General features: G+C 46.9%; 1 protein-coding gene and 1 long non-coding RNA gene across 5 annotated transcripts in view; one reads left to right on the top strand and one right to left on the bottom strand.

The window, feature by feature from the left end:
* Pdm3 (pou domain motif 3) overlaps positions 1–17,810 on the top strand; it is a 113,599-nt gene that overhangs the window by 63,554 nt on the left and 32,235 nt on the right. The window lies entirely within an intron of this gene.
* Positions 943–17,810, bottom strand: part of LOC139104127 (uncharacterized) — a 133,066-nt gene continuing 116,198 nt past the window's right edge. Inside the window, exon 4 of the long non-coding RNA XR_011545993.1 lies at positions 943–1,383. This is a non-coding gene — a long non-coding RNA (uncharacterized lncRNA). The remainder of the gene's footprint in view (positions 1,384–17,810) is intronic.

Below are 17,810 nucleotides of genomic sequence, written 5' to 3'. Positions count from 1 at the left end.
CATCATTCGAGGAACGTCGCGCTCGCATCTTCGGCGAGCTAAGGTTTATCTATCTTTTCCGAATCTAAATTTTAAATTTTATAAAATGTTAAGATTTTTCCGAGAAAAGAACACCTTGTCTTAAGATCGTCATCAGCGGAGATCAATTTATAGTTGGTTTAAAATTTATTATTTAATTTAATATATTTATATTTTATTTTGCTTCAATCATATATTAAAATTTATATATTTTATATAAATGTAGAATAAAAAAAAAAATAGAAAAAGAAATTAATAGAGAGAAGGAGATAAATTGAAAATAAATGTCTTAATAACTTTCAATTAAAAATATATGACGCGATTTGAATCTACGGGTGCAACGATCATCGTGGATGTGACCTTTTGTTACGGGAGGCTCCATTAATATCGCATCATGCGCGATGATCTCCAACTACTATCCAATGATCACTGATCGTCTCTGATGTTACTTTACGATGAGACAATTGCGCAAGAATCTATTATGGCTGGCTCAATCGCGAGGCATTGTAAACCAGAAGGAGGCAGTCGCTCCTAAACGCTTAAATGGTGCAGCGTCTTAGCGTCGTGTCGGCGGACGTAAAAATGCGCGTATGAGGCCCGGCGAGACACGTGGAAACGACATCGTGGAAACTCCAAGTTTCGCAGAACCGCGAGATCGTCGGATAGCATTCCGTGAGTGCTCCAATCGCTATTCACATCGAAATTCATGCGAGAGTCGTACTTACACGTAATAGCGTCCGTATACGTGAGCGCCGAATAATATACGCGCGCGTATATAAATTGTATAAGCGCCCGTGCACTTAAGTTACATGTGTGCGCGTATATCCCTTTCCGTCGTGGCACCGCGCGATATTCGTAAATTTATGGCAATTCCGTCAATTAAGTCGAATGAAGCGGAGTCATAACATAAATATGTAAACGGCCAGGACGGGCTCCCTTGCGGCAACCATATAAGCTGCGCTTGTCCATCAATGTCTCCGCGAAAGAGGTCCAACATGCTCGTAAATGCATGCCCAACGAAATGCAACGGTCAGTGGCTATCATACGTACGTACGTACGTGCGGATCCGTACGTCGCATAACTCGTTCCGCGGCGCGGGCCTTGTGTGCGTGAGCGTGCGTGTTCCGCGCACATTTTACCGTCCGTATAAAAGTACACGCAAAGGACGCGAGGACGGCGAGGTACGCGACAAGCTGACTCGCGCATATTTTCGTGGCAACTTACCTGCTAAGGCGAGAGGAGGCCTCCGTCAAACTTTCAAAGCGGATTCTACGCGGCGAGATAATTGAATTCCTGCCTCTTCTCGTTTGAAGCGGGTAATTAGCTAGGCGTTGCAGAATCAAGCGAAGATAATCGGATGATCGTCTGCAAAAGAAAAAGAATAGGCGATCTTTATTTCCTTTTCAAGTAATTGGACGCATTGTGCATTTTTATTTTTCCCTCCACTAACAAACTTCACCGCTATCGCGGAAAAGGGAAGCATTATTGTGACTCAATTATACAATATTATTTACGGGAATATTGAACGAAGGGTTACTTCTGGGCTCGTCCAATTATATTACCGAGGTAAAATACGAATAAAAAGAAGGGGGAAAAAAAGAGAAAAAAAAAAAAAACTAACGCGCGAGCATGATCGTTCTCAATACGAACTTGCTCGCGGGTGACGTAAGATAAATTTCGAGAACGCTGAAAGGGGAGAGTTTGCATTATCCCAATTTACTGTCCCCATCTCATTAACTCATAACCCTTTGAAATTCAGCGTGTGCGCCGCTTGCAAAATGAACGCCTCGCGTAATGCAAATTAGTATTCCTCGATTTCGATGGCGATCTCTCGGCGCAGAAAGGAATATCCCACCCCTTTTCCTCCTACGGTGTTTCCCATTTAAACTTCTTAAGCGATCTCTTAATTCGCAACCCCGATGGCAAGGCAAGTTCGCCCCCTTTCGTCCGCCCGTTGTCCGTACTATCCTCTCGACGTCTCTTAATTTCACGAAAACCCCTAGCCCGACTCCACCCTCGCTCGCTTTCTGGGGCGAATGTAATTAATGTTTAGCATCTACATTATTTGTTTAGTTTCATTTCATTATCTTCGGAGGCGTCGGGCACGACGATTTTATGCAAATAGAGCCGAGAGACGAAGTTTCCCCACCCTACCGTACTCGCCCGTCTCCTACGCTTCGTTCTCTACAAACGCGGAGGCTCTTATTGTCGTTGTTATTATTGCTATTATTATTGTTATTATTACAATCGCGACGACGATTACCATTATTATTTTCCCGGTGGCTTCGGTGCTCGAATAATAAATATCATTCATAATTCATTCCGCTTCTTTGGCGCTCATTAATCCTGTGATTAAATGTATCTCATTATTTAGAGAAGTCCGCCCGGAGCTTTACGGAAGCGGCAGAAGTACCATCGCGAACTTCGCGATCGATCCCTACGCCGAGTTTCGCTGCGAAAGAGATCTCCGGGACTCGCGGAAGGAAAGCTGATATTTTTATACTTCTGCAGAAGCGGGAGGAAGTTCCGCGAATCGCGAGGGCCGTCCGTCGTTGTTCTCTTCGTTAACGAAGCGCATCGGCGACGCGAAGGTATACCGACCAATCGTAACGAAAACATTTTATGAAAGATATTGGTTTTGCGGAGGACAGTCTACGCGATTTCGAATATATTTTATTACGTAATACAAAGCCAATATCGGACATTCTTGCTGCGCCGGCAGAAGAGGCTCTTCTTAAGAAATAGGCACCGCTCTTGCCGCGCGCGGGAGAACCTCAGATCGCTCTCTAACGTGATGCATTAAAATCAAAACGAGAAATGTATGCGTAAAGAAGATCGTGGTTATATCGACGAGACGTTCGTACGCACACGCGTGCCGCGCTCGCTCCGCGAATCGTCCTTGCGCACGCTCGACGCGCCCGGTTAATGAGACACATTCACAAAGTTTGCCCTATGCCGAGACGAGCCGATTGTACGACGAGAATTAGCTTTTCAATTCAACCGTCCCCGAGCCCGAAGGAGAACTTACGGTACCAAAGTTCGACTGAATTTAAATACGTCGTCTGGATAAGTCGCGCGAGACGCTCGTCGACGACCCCTCGTCGAGTTTCACTCGCCTTTCGCGACGCGGTAATCGAGGAGCACCCCTTTACGGGGTGGCTGGTGCCGCGAAATTGTAGCCGAAAGCCCCGATACGCGTCCGCGCAATGCGTAATTTTATTGCGCGCACAATTTATCGTGCACCGCTGCCTTTCGGACTGCCACGAGAAATCGTTTCATAAAAATTGCACGGACGGATCGGCATGTAGTCAATTAACATAAAATAGCTCGATAATTTTTTCGAACCGCCAGCGTACGTCGAGCGTTCCCTATTTCGGCAATATTTTCTCCCCTTATCCGCCGAGTTTTCCTCAAGCTCGTTCGCAAAAAAAAAAAAAAAATTTGCGCGCATATATTTCTTCGCGAATGTCGTCGCGGCCTACAGTCGTGTATGCTTTCTTTACCTCTTTCCATTTCTCTCTTTTTCTCCCTCTCGAGCGCGCGGGGAACAAAAGGCTCGTCGCGCTATGGACCACAACTTGCGGCCGGCCGTGCACAGAAATAAAAAGGAAACGGCCGCGCGGAGTTGACGCCTTTATTATTCGCCGCTTTAATTTAAGCGACGCTAGCCGTCCCGTCACGGTTTGCAGGTGTGAATTAAGCTCGGAATAAGCGAAAGAGCACCGTCCGCGTATCCTCTTCTTTCAGCGGGGGTGTACGCGCGGCATAATTAAATATGTGTTTTGATAAAGGATGGAATAGGCCCCATCCGTGCTTCGCGGCCGCCCGGCAAGAACCCGACCGATGAGACGCTCGTTCGTACGCTAAACTTCCGCGAAAGTGCTACTTCGTCCCCCGAATCGAGTCCGTTCTTCTCTCGCTTCACGCCTCGCTCCTATACCAACGTTTGCGCGCACGTGCAAGTTCCGTGTTCTTTCTTAGGTGTCTACAGACCGCCGCCTTTTGCCCCACGACCGCCCACCACCATTGTCGCCTCGCTATGTCCTATCGCAGCGAAGCGATAGGGATTTGTATTAGAGACCCCGCGCGCGCTGTGTGCCGGTGTTCTGGAAACTGCTGATTCGAAATTAACGAAAATTAATTGGCAACGTCGTGATATTAATTCCCGAGATTAATTCCCCGGGACGCGGTGCTAATTGATATCTCTCAGTACCAGAGAGCGAGCGAGAACGAGAGGGAAGGGATGGAGGGGTAAGGGGGAGGCGGAAGCTGCGAACGTGGGAGCGGAGATGCTAGCCGAGAGAAACGAGGATGCGGCGAAGCGAGGCGAGACCGACGGGACGCGGATTGGATCTTTTGCCGCCGGGATCGCATCATCTCTTCGCGATAAACCGCGAAAACCGTCGTTCGATAATGGGCAATCATAAGTCTCGATTTCGTTTTGTATTTAAGAATTCGCCCGCGGAATCATCGGCACGACGGAAACGCGTCATCGAAGGGAGAAAGGGGGCTACTTTTATCGGCCGATTATACCGCGCGGTCGTGACGGCAATTAAAGTTTCAAAACTCGGAGCGCCGTTTTACGCCGCTAAGAAGACAGTCCGGAGGAACTCGTAAAACGTAATATAATTAAACATAAAAATATACCGCGTATACACCCAGGCCGGTTGGCCGGCTGAACGAGGTAAAGTGAATAAAAAGTGCTCTTTATTACAATGAGCTTTAATTAACGCGCGCGTTCCGCGATGATTACTCGCATAGCGCACTTTCTCAACTTTAATTTACAGTGTCTGAAAGCGGCGCGGCGTCCGCGCGCGCCTTCGTTACGTCGTTGCCATAAAGCATAGACACATAATTATGCAGCGAGCGGGGTTGAAATAAACGCGCGACGCTGATTCGTTTGGCGCATTAAACTCTTTTTATGAAACTGGTCCTCTATTCCCCTCCCCCCCGTCTCCTCCTCGCCGTCGCTAAGAGAATACGACCAGAAATGATGGCAGCGAGACCTCGACGTTACGGACCGTTCTCTTCGTTATAAGATTAAGTATATCAGTGCGAAAGCGCAGAAACATATAAACACGCATTGCGATTATTACCGTGCCGCGTCTTATTTTTTAATTGCGACGATCGATTGTAAGACATTTTGTGCCTATTTGTCTAAAATTCTTAATGACGATAGGAAGTCGCTACTCATATGCATTCGCGGCGGTCAATAATTCTCAAAAAAAAAGAAATATCTGAAATCACGTAGGTCACAGATAATCGTCGAGATAATTTATAAAAATACAGATTCTTCGAAAGAACAACTGACGGTCGCACGCTTGATCGGCGCCGTCGATCGATGATAAAACCGTCGTGATAATAAAAGTCAGCTCGCGCGGCGGCGGCGGCGGCGGCACCGTCCACGATGGCTATCGTCAGCAACGCGTAGACGAGCAGAAGTTTGTCATATAGGGCAAACGTATTCCCGATGCGTTTTGAAGTAATAAATTTGGCGGCGCCGGTCGATGGTCGGCGTCAGGTTATGCGCGAAAGTTGGAATTTATGCGTGGTTGTTTATGATCGCCGAATGATAAGAGATCTACGGCCGCATGACAAATGATCCCGTAATGAAAAGTGAAAGATACTGCACGTACCGCGGGGTCGGCTGCATAAATTTCAATGATTTAATGCGCCGCGCGCGTGCTACGCGCGGCATCCTCATTGAATAGGGATCGATAAAACTTTAGCGCATCGCTGCCGGCGCCCGGCCCCGCGCCGTTCGTTCGCGGCGATCGAGACGAAAAGTCATCGATCCCTATGTTGTAACGCTTATCGGTGGCCGCAACCGCCGGCGCTGGTCCGCCGCCGCCACCACCGGCCCAGCCGCGTCGCGCCGGGTCAAACGGGAATCCTGCATATTAACGTCGTATCGGATATTCCGCCGAGATACGTCTCATCCGATTGACGGCGCCATGAAAAAGGCCGCTTAAGGAGTCGTGTGATTTCAAATACAGAACGCGTATCTCGGCGCGCAGCCATTAATCGTCCGGCTATATGGAAACCTCCACGTCGGATCAGCGAGCAACCACGCGGCGACTCGTTCCATAAACCTTTTGCTAATTCTAACGAATAGTTCCCGCGTTCCTTGTGTATTCTTACGTGTATCGTAACGTGACGCCAATTCTGAATATTTTTTACAGAAATAAATTTTTCTTTTTCTCTTTTTTTTTTCTTTTTTTTTTGGGACGAATTTAAATGCGTATTATTTAGGATAAAGTCGTTTGAATTTGGTTGTGATTATTGTTGTAAAAGTTCTGAAGGAAATGGCTTTAATTGTTAGGTCGGCTAAAGGATTGCAGAAACAATCCAGGTGGTGTGGCTCGCGGGATTTTATCTACCTGCACTTATGCGACAATTCGAAATTCCCCGGTGACAGCGGTGATCGTTAGCGAAACGATCTGGTCGTACGGCAATGACCACGTCGTAGCACGGAAATCGTCGTCAGGGCGGTCGATCGATGGCGAATAACGCTGGAAACGCTGGCTAGGCTCCGGTAGGTTAGGTAGGGTGCTTAGGTGTTACAATGATTATCCGAGAGGGACAGCGAAAGGTAATTATGCCCGATAGAATCGGCGGGCAGAAGCGAGACCGAGGTATACTTTGCGCCGGCGAAGAAACAGAGACGGCGACGCTCGGCGCACCAGCACGCCCGAGAAAGACGGCGAATCCTCGTAATTACCTCGAAGTGAGCTGCTTTCGGCTCACCCGAACCTTCGAAACTTCGGGAATAAATAGCGTTCCGTATTACCGGTTCCGCGTTACGGGGTCAACAGTACGACTTGCCGCGCTCGAGAGAGCACGGGCGTCGATCGCTTCGATCGATCGGCCCGCGTGTCTCGATCCTTAAGCCTGCTTAAGACAACTTCGATTGGGGCGCAAAATTCAGAGGAACGGTCCGCTTCGCTCGTTGATCGGCGAAATGCGCAAATTTAATTTGTCGGGCAAAATATTAAAAAAAAAAAAAAAAAAAAATAGAAGAAAACACGAGGTAAAAATGGTCTCGACAAGTCGGAAATCAGCCGAGGCGTCCGAACGCGAGAATAATTCCGTCGAGAGTTAAACAGCTCGTATCTTAACGTGGCGTTTCCTGATTTCCCACCATCGCCGAGCGGAACGGACACGTAATGAAACTTTATTTTCGCGTGCCCTGCAAAGATGCGGGACTGCGAGAGCGCGCGGCGGCGTCTTCGCGGAGAGACCGTCCGCTTTACCCTGCGCCTCCAACTTTAAACGGATGTTAATGATTGCAAATGACTTGGGTGAAATGGCCGTCGTCGTTGAGAGTAATGGGATTCTTTACGAGGCGATTATTGACCCGCTTTCCTAGTTGTAGAAAAGGTGACGATAATAGAGCGTCTATAAGGACGACGGCGCTTGGCCTCGGCCTCACACTCCTCCCCCCCCCCTCCTCTTTCTCCGGCTGCTGCTCTGTCGTCGGTTAAGATTTAATCCGTTAATCTATTCCCGTAATAAGGAATCCATAATGAGTCGAAGCGGATATCTATACCATGCTGGAGAAGGGTCGAGCACGGTTACGTGAACGAGGACAGCGGCATCGAGACGAATCGAGCGATGAAAAGAGAGAGCGAGAAAGACGGAGAGAGTGGAGGGAAAAGGACAGGCCGAGTCTGAGGGGATACAGCGGGAGAGTGGTCGTGAAGGGGGAAAGACAGTGGATGGGATTGGTGGGGCGAAGCTATCAGGTGGGGGGTTAATTAAGCCGTCCTAATATAACTTCTCCTCGGTTCCCCCCCATCCCCCCCTCCTCCTCCTCACCGTTTTCTCTCCTCCACCCCCCCGAGTTATCGAGTATTATTCCGCAAATGTGTCGACCTCAAAGACAATGCCATTCCGGGAAAATTTATTTGTGTCGCTGTACAACACAGTCCCGGGGTCTCCCTCCTTCTCCCACACCTCGAAACAAACCCGACGAAACTTCTGCCAGCTCGCGCAACTTAATTAAACCGACCGTGGCCTCGGTCCTGCACGAAGTGTCGAGCCAGTCGTTGTTCCTCCTTTTTTCTTCTTCCGTCTGACCGCGCTTCGCGCCGGGGCCTCAGCCGTCGTCACTGCCAGCCTCGGCTTTACCTCTTTCGGCCGAGTTTTTCGCGTGCGGCATATTTCGGCGGCGTTTCCGCATTCGGAGCGGAAAAGATCCTGGCGGTGAATCGGATCGATCGGCGAGGAGGCGAAAACTCTTCGGCCTCGATAATGACTGTTTGGCCGCGCGAGTCGAGCCATCCACGGTCGTTGTGGTAATTACGTGCCGACGTTGTTCTCCTCGGTGGCACCAAGTCCAGCCGCCGTAAAGAAGCTTCCCAGAAATCATCAGCGCGACCGAGCATTCGACACATGTTAAGAGATCCACTTGCTATTTATCAATGCAACGCGAGAGCTGAGGAGCGGGCACGGCAAAGGGGGAATAAATTATTATTGCTCTGGTAAATCCGGTCAATCTCGCGGACGAACTCCAATGCGTAGCGATGACGACCAAAGCCGCCGAACAACAATAGAGATGCATGAGAGCGCGTTAATCTACAGAGGCCGCCGCGGTACTTGATGTTTCTCGTAAAAGCGTTCCTTCGTTTAAATTGCGAGTTTAAATCAACACTGGGCTGTCGTTACATCTATTGCATTTTGAATTTATTTTTATCCGTTTTAGTATTGTCCGGTAACAATTTTTATTTTTTTTCGTTCCACAATTATTAATTACCGAGTGAAAAGAATTTATCAAAATAAGGCCTCAAATTGATAAAAAGAATATTTTTCTACTGATAAATAATGATTTATTGTAATCGGAATAATATGAAATAAATGAACTCTTTATTCATACAAGTACGAAATTATATCCAAAGAACAATACGATTGATGTACACACGCAACCCAGATAACATAAAAATAGAATATTTTAATAATGTTAAATCTCTCTGGCGAACTTAGTTAATGAATTAAATATGAAATTTTTTATCAACCCGTATTATTATTATTACAACTTCTATTTAATAGAAATTATTTAATACAATTTATTAGTATATATCTTTAATAATATTAATAAATAATATTTGATCTGATTATCGTACTTATAAATGCAAGGTATTTATTTGAAAAATTATCGTGCTGCTTAAAATATTTGCGTTAACGCAATTTTCATCGCATATAATTCGCAGGGGGGGAAAAAAAAGAAAAAAAATAATAATTTTATCCCAAGAAAGGGAGGGAGAATAATTCGCGGCGACCGATTTCCGCGCAGTCCTTGAGTTACACAATCCGAAGCCAAGTAAGATCATTAGCAGATGCCTCGGTGTTAATGAGTATAATTCTAGATGTTCCAACGATACTACAACGCTCGTGGCTTTCTGCTAAGACGATTATTCCCACTGTGCCGCGCCAGTAATAACCTAAGAATACGCGCATAAGTAGGCGCCATTTGATATCGATCATACGGAAAAGGATCAATCGATTACGAGATTTTCTTTCTAATCCGTCAGCTGATATCGCAACGAAAGGCCGACGATAAAAAATTAATTTTGCGAAGACTTTGATTTTCAATCGCGTTGAATTTTTATCGCGCTTTGATAATTTCGCAAATTAAAACTTTACCTACAATTTATTTTTCTTGGAAAAAATATTCGGGTAATTATATGTATAGACACGTAGGGTCGGCCCCACAGATTTCAACAGCCTTGAATTCTTTTTGTCAAGGGTGAGCTTTACCTATTTCAAGATTTAATTTACTACGTTTTACGAATTTTTAACGAATGTATTTGTTCTGATATTGAATACGCATTTGTCCTAATATTAAGAAGAAGAAAAAAAAGAAAAAAAGAACGTAAATCCGTTTATGCTAATCGATTAAATGTAATGCCGGCGAAATTTAGTTAAATTTTTAAGATATAACATTTTTTTTTTTCGAATTCTATAATGAGGAATATTTGCGGTATAGAATTTTCACACTTTTTGTCGTGTTAATTAACGGCGTCTTTTTTTTTCTTTTTTTTCTTACTCTTATTCAATGCAGTAAAGATTGTCATTTTCATCACGTCGATGCTCGTCGATCGATTCATTTCTTAGTGCACTTTCAACGTCAGTCCTCCCCGCTTAATCGTGAGTGAAACATGAATCTCGTTAATCCCATTGTTCACGAACCAGCAAATTTCGAGCGGCTACGACGCCTCGCGTCGTACGTAAGATTAAGTACACTTTAATTATATCATCAGGCAGCATTTGACACTCACCGCTTATATAATTGTCTTTAGGTCGCGGTGCAACCTTCTCGAGGATCTTGAAATCTCGTTAGCTAATCTCTCAGTCAGTTATCCTTCTCTCTCCCTTTCTCTCTCGCCTTCAACGTCTCTCAGCCGAGTTAATTTCCATCTCTTTGAGTTTTTGGCAACCTCTAGAAATTTCGTCGTACCCTAACGCCTTCCACGAGATTCGCGCGCTTGTTTCCCCGCTCACCTTTGGCCCTCCCGCCTTGCCCTCTTTACCCCTCGCCCGGCCCGTGACACAACCCTTTTCGGCAGATTTCTGCTGCTCGCCGGCAAAAGCGGCGCGAGCATAGGCGCGCGACACTTTACGCCGAGAGATTTTACGTGAACGGCGTGACTGCGGACCGATCTAATAAAGTCCCCTCTTAGAACGGGCTAACATTATTCCGCTCTTTGACGTTTGCACCTAGTCGGTGTCGCGGCGACTTACTTTGCAGTCCGCGCACGCGATTCCGCGAAACGCGACACAGGCCTGAAAGACACGGGGCGCCCAGCAATGTGTTTCACTTTTAATTTCTCGCCTGCACGATATCTAATTACAGCATATCCAGCGGAGGGACCTTTCAAGGAAACGCGGTAGAAAAAGCGGGAGAGAGAGAGAGAGAGAGAGAGAGAGAGAGAGAAAGAAGAGTGGTTCTGTTAACGTGTGCGTGCGCGATTTCGTGTCACCGACGCTATTTGGTGGAGTCAGTACCTGCCGCCAAGGGTACTGGCTCGCGTGCCGCGAACTTAAGAATGCTCGTGCCTTCAGCTCTCGCATTTTCTATTCGGCGTAAAAGAGATTAGGATTGCTGGTAAAGGATAATTGGGCTATGAGAGAGCGTTGATACTTGGAAATAGACGCCGATTAGATGTTTATTCCGTAATTATATTTATTCTACTAAAAGCCCCTTTCTTTCTCATTCTGCCTGACGTAAGAATAGATAAAAAGAGAGAGAGAGAGAGAGAAAGAGAAAAAAGACCGGCAATAACTCATATTGTACTTCGTCAAATTTTATTCTCAGCAAATTTTATTCTCTCTTCAAGTCCTCGCGGTGTTAAAAATTAGAGCGACAATTGCTATCGTTATCTCGACGATTGGAGGGACAGTAGGCCGGCCGGGAAATCCGCGAGCGGCTGTATGCGATCTTTAATCAACGATTTTGACAGATTTGAAGCAGGGAGGCGCGGGGAGGGAAGGGGTTCGCTTGGCATCGGACGAAATGACACTCTTGGCAAGTCCCTCGCCCGCCATCCTATCGTTTCCGACGAACGATCAGGGGGGGCCGCGATGCCTCACGGTACTATCGATCATTCGGCAGGCCTCATAATTAGCAATTAACTATATCCATTAGGCGGTGATATAATTACTATGTGCTCCTACTACCGACGCTTAACCCGCCGTCTGCTCGGCGGACGCTGCGAGGGGGCTGATTTTCGCGGCATTAGCAGGTACATCACGATAATTATACGATCGATTATTCTAGGAGACGAGAAGGGGCCGAGCGGCAAAGGGACCGACGAAAATTGCTCCCCCTCGGCCTCCTATCCGCCCGCCTTAGCCGTGGCAAACTTGCCTGGCTTCGACTCGGATCGACCCAACCTATTTTCGATAATTCAAGGTCCTTTCCATCGGGAACCGCGCGGCGCAAATTATTCCGCGAACTTACGTATTCCGCGCATTGACTCGATCGCGGGATCGGTGCCGATCGAAATTAATAATAATCCGGCGGGATTAGCCGGGGCGTTGATTATCCGCGATAATGTTCCGCGGGGGGTATCCCGTGCCGAGATCGCTATTTAATTTCGCCCACGCACGCGCGAGTTAATTATCGTTAAGGTCGATATTGCCGAAGGCACGGAGGAAAATTAGATTGCCGGGAACGTCGGGATCGCGGATCCGCGGTCGATCTCGATCGGGTGCCCGACGACAACGGTAGGCCAATTTGAGAAAGTTGAGAATGCACGGGCCCGCGTGTGCCGTGCGTATATATTTCGCCCGCTTATTTACGAGCTCGTTATCTCGGTGATATTATTAACGGCCTTCACCTGCCCCGACTTGTTACCGGTTGTATACTTTGCGGTCACGCGTTTCGCCGGCGCGAGAATGAACGGAGGTGCGTGGCCGATCCAAATCAAAGAGCGTGAGGAGGGAGGGCTGTCGCCGCGAGGATTTTCTTGGCCCGCCGTCCGGATCTATCTCATCTGAGTGCAGAAAGGAAATTTAATCACTCCGAGGTTTCGAGGGCGGCGACGCATGTGCGGGGAATTATCCGCACGAGACACACGGGCTCGCACACAGTGGCCGGTGCACACCGGTGAAAGTTTCAGGTTCGGTAATTATTATCGTGGGATTGGTATAACCGTTGATTATGGCTATTATGAACTGTCGGGTAAATATAAGAAGGTAGGGCGGCGGGTAGGTAGTTGGAATTAGTGGGCTAGGATCGGCCTAGAACTATCTTGGATGCCGCTGATTGCGGAATTAGAATTTATATGGATCGCCGCACGCGAGCCAGTGGCTCTCATGCCACCGGCAGATCTTTATTCGACCGGCCTTTTACCTCTCACCCCGCCCTCCCTCCCCTCTTCCCCCGGGCTTGCGTTTAACTCCAAAAGCTTCCGATACACCGGTTTAACTCGACGGAACGGTATCTGCGTAACATGACGCGACGATACGCTGTCCATTACGCGCGATTATTCTGCATTCCGGATGCGACGAAATTGTCGCGCGTCTCGTGAAAATTATTAATTAATATTTTCGTCTCTTTACGTCCGACGTGTTGCGTGATACTGATTTCCACACGGCGGATTTAAAAGGACGTCTAGATCATTTCACGTGTCGACAGTCGCGTGTGCGAGAAAATTATTTTTTAATTCTGTAACTCTTTGTCTCTTTTTTTTTTCTGTTAATTTTATTTGTTTTTTAGCGCTGCTTGTTTTATTTTACCGCGTGTTGTACGGGACGAAGAATCGCGGCTGTGACCCTTTGATCGCCACCCTAGCGTCACGGCGCACGGAGGGATCGCTAGACTTGATTAGGCACCAACCAGCTCGTATAATATTTGTCATCGACTTTCTTCGACTGCGAGATCTGCGCTACGTTCGATTCTCCTATGCATATGTAAGAGCCGTGCCCGGCACTCGAATTGATGAAATTCCCAACATTAATTGTATCACAATGGTAATTGAATCTGCGGAGCGCCGTCTATTTGAACAATAGTTGGTTATATTATGTAGATTTGCCGTCGTAGCCTCATACTCTGCCATCCAGATTCACCCCCCTTCTTCCCCGCCACCTGCTAACCCCCCCTCTCGGTCTCACCCCTTTCGCGACGACGGTTGCCGCAGCACCGCCTAGCTGTTTAAACACAGACGATATCTGAACTACCAGAACTAACGTACGGAGTTAGCCCGGGTTAGGTGCTTCGACTACGGTCGCCATTATCATAATTGCACGCGGAGTTCCTTCGTCGAAACTCGGTTGACCCGCTGCAACGGGGAATAGTCGACGATTTCGTCAATGACTTGAAATTCTACCGAATATCGTAGGGACGGAAAATGCTTTCGAACAGAACACCGCCCCGGTCGGCTTATAAGAAAATCCGGGTAATGAAGATAATTAATACATTATGACGCGATTGATTTAGCATTAAGTTCACGATTTTTAAGCGGAAAATCGAAGCTAAATTAAATCCTTCGATCACGTTTTTACTTACTGTTCAATTTCCAAAGCGGCTTAATTATTTAATGTTTGCGATCGTGATGTAGTAATTAATTATTTGGAATATTAAAATGTGTTAGATTACTTTCTTTCTTTTTTTTTTTTATTTTCTAGCAAAATATATATATATATATATATATTTATTAATGCAGTTTTCAAATTCACGATCAATGAAACGCGATCGGAAAGGATAAAATCGATAACGTACGCCGCTCTTCTAAAAAGCTATTCGGATAAAACTTCATTTCCGACACCGTGAATACCTATCTTGGAAAATACTTCCAAAGCCGTATGCTTTTCCGCGATTCGAACCCGCGAAAATGATACGCGTCGCTTCATCAGTTGACACCTCCGTTAATCGAGCACGTTGGGACTATCAGAGTTCGACCGTGTGCCACGATATGCTCTGGGTGACGACTGAGGGACGGACCTGTGACGATATTAGGGACGTGTTACGTTTGCCGAGGGAACCCTCCGGGGACAACAAAAGGACCACACGCACCGGGATGTACCAATGGACAACGTTATATTGCGCTGAAATTGCTCTCGCGCTCGACGATCAGCCTGAATCTTCGCGGAGCGTACGCGTTTTAAATTCTTTCAAAATTACATCATCGCCCTTGCTCGCGACAAACATCATTAAATATTTATGAGTTTCAGGTAATCGTAATCAATTCATCTGGCATCGCTGCTCTTTTTATCAAATTTTATTTAATATCTAACGATGCTAGAGATTACAGAGCGCGCGCTCCGCGCGCGTCATTGAATTCGGACGTTAATTAATTATATTAATAATTACAATTGATTGATCTATGACTGACGGTGCATTCACTCACATTCGCAGCACCCGGTTAAAAATATTTGTCATCCTTCCGTCCTTCTTTCCTTCCTTCCTGTCTTTCGTGGAAGTATTCTGGATTTTCTTGACGGGTTACAGTACTTTAAATCGCTCGGCACTATTTTACACTGCTCTGCTTTTTTTTTAGAATTACTAACACTATCACTCGAAAGACGAACGACCGAAAGAACGACGCGGATGGATTATCGCGGCGATTTCTTACGATTTAAATTAAGAAGCGCGACGAACGATCATTTGTATAAATCTGCACTCTCGATATTCGCGGCGCTGCTTCCACCGCGCAGAGTCTTCCCTCGCGTCGTTCTCGTTCTCGGCAGAAGGAACTGGCCGCGACGTAAAGCAAGGAGGTTACTTCTTCTAATTCTTCAATCAGTTCTCGTCGGCGGGATGAACGTCGTTAAGAATACATGACGTGCGGCGAACGAGACGGGCTGCGATACGAATTATTCCGCGCGCACTGTTTCTCCCCTTGAGTTCCTCAAAAATTACTTGCTTCGAAGGAGATTAGAAATCCCGGCCGCGACGAAGAAGACGGGCTAGGTGCAGATTTTATCCATGACGGTGACGGTTGCCGGAACTTGTCGAAAATACCCGAGGCGGAGCTCGCTCTTCGGACGCTCCGAACCCTCCGTGCGCGCCGCGCTCGCTGAATAACCTTGTTCGTTCCGGAGCACTTTTTCGAATCGTGAAACGAAGTATAAAATGATGAGAAGGATAGCCCAGGCGTACCGAAAATGATCGCTCGTTACCGAGTCTACGACATAGACACTTATTCGGATGCGACGGTTTTCTATCCGCGGCCGAAAATACGCGTAATTGCGGAGCGATTAATGAAACGTCTTCGCGCTCGGGCCTCCGCAACTAGACTGCAGTGAGCATTAGAATTCGGGTCTTAGGGCCTTAGATAGAAAGAGACAGACGCGTAAAGAAAGTAAGATGGCGAATCGTCCACCGTACGCTGTCCCTCCCACGCGGATTTTTTCGGAAACACCGGGCTCGCTGCCGAACTCGACGACGAAGTCGTAAAAGCAAGGCGTTCTTTTTCCGCGATTCACTTTCGAGCACCGAAATCGTCGTCGTTATAAAACTATCCCTGCAAGTTCAATAATCCGATTATTTTTTTTAGCTTCGTAGACATGTACGTTTCTTAAAAAGATCACACGCAGTAACATTGACAATTGGCGCTTGCTCTCGTTTCGCACGAAGCGACCGGCATTAAAAATAATTCTATTCTTAATACAAATTTCTTTTTAGACTGAAATATATATATATACATATATATAATTTTAATTACATTTAAAATATTAAACAAAACAATATTAATATCGCACTCGGGTTAAACGCTTTAGCCCGGCAGAAAATGAAAAGTGACGAAAACGTTCATGTATTAAATTAAGTTTCTGCGGAGATATTACTTCCGACCGAGGATAGATAGCGGCGAAGGTTGCGCTCGCTTCTGCAAGCTTGCTATTTGATGTGTGACCGTAGCTGGATATAGGTATAGGTTACACGAGCGCGGCGGTCCAAATTTCGAGGATTCTGGTAGCTTTTGACGCCCACCCTGGCATTACTCGGACTCGTGTTAGGCCAGGGCCAGTCGACGTACGATCGCCCGATGTGCACGGACTTTGCTCGGTGGCGATGGTGTTCTCCCACTGCTGAGTTGGTAGCTCTGCCCGCCTGTGCCTGCCTGCCACCACCTCATTTGAATTTCTAATTAGGAAACCTCCATGCAATTATTGGATTAATGTAAATTACGAGAGCTGGCTCGGTCTCCGCCACCGCTACCGCCACCGCCGCGCAAGGGTGGAGTTCTCTCTCTCTCTGTCTCTCCCTGCCTCTCCCTTTCCCTCTTTTCCTATCTCCCTCGCCCTATCTCCGTCCCACCGTCTCTTCCCTCTCGCTCTCTCCCCTATGACTATATTCGTCTCTCTCGCTCGACCACACTTTGCCGATCCGCCTCGTTCTATCCGTTGTCTCGGTCTCTCTCCGTCTTGCACGGTCTCTTCTCCGTCGTCGTTCTTCTCCTCCGCTCTCGGCTCTCCCTTTCCTTCGCCGAGGCTCAGCGGGGGTTGGGGATAATTAAAATCCGTTGATTAATATGTAAATTTAATAAGATTACTGTACTAGGAATGCCCGCTGCAGACAAGCGACTGTACCTCAGCTCCTTGTATCGAGGAACGAGGGTGCGCACTGTTGTAGCCTTTGATTGTCACTCAACCAGACAAGCGGTACTTTCCTTGTCGAGGGGTAGGGGGGGAGGGAGGGGGGGGCATCTCCCTTTCGCAAAATCGCTCGAGCATTTGGACGGCTGCATTCACCGCAAAACTCCTTGATCGCACCTTTTCAAATTGCACAAGCTCTACATCTGTTCGCGAATATGACTAATACAATAGAATTATATATATATATGTATCTTGCGTGCTATATTCTTTTTTTTTTTTCTTTTTTTCCGCTCGACGTTATCCTTTTGTCATTGCACATACGAAATACATATTAATTAGCGCCTTAAATTGCCACGGTTCTATAATAATTTTTGTATTAATTAAACGGGCAAAGTATTGAAAACTACGTACGTGCGAATAACCTGCGTGTAGGTACCTATAACATTATTGACAATAATCTTTTTGCTTTGTATCCCCAATACCCATTTCTTCTCGTCGCAACATGCACAACGTACGATCGTCGATCGCCAGCAGCGCTACATTTTCGTGCTTCGGGAAGAGTACCGCTTTATCCACAACGGCCGCAGGCGGCGACCCGCAGCCGCGCACGCTCGGGGGAGGAGAAAAAAAATATTTAAAAAAAAAAAAAGAAAAAAAGAAAAAAAATATTGAAGGGCTGTAGAACGAAAAGGGCGACGAAGGGGCGGTGTAGGTACGCGAAGAACGCGGCCGACGACAGGCAATTTTTGTCCTCG

The sequence above is a fragment of the Cardiocondyla obscurior genome, linkage group LG07 (genome assembly GCF_019399895.1).
Source record: "Cardiocondyla obscurior isolate alpha-2009 linkage group LG07, Cobs3.1, whole genome shotgun sequence".
Lineage (NCBI taxonomy): Eukaryota > Metazoa > Arthropoda > Insecta > Hymenoptera > Formicidae > Cardiocondyla > Cardiocondyla obscurior.
The sequence above is the reverse complement of the archived record's forward strand: the minus strand, read 5'-3'. Positions and strand labels throughout refer to the sequence as shown.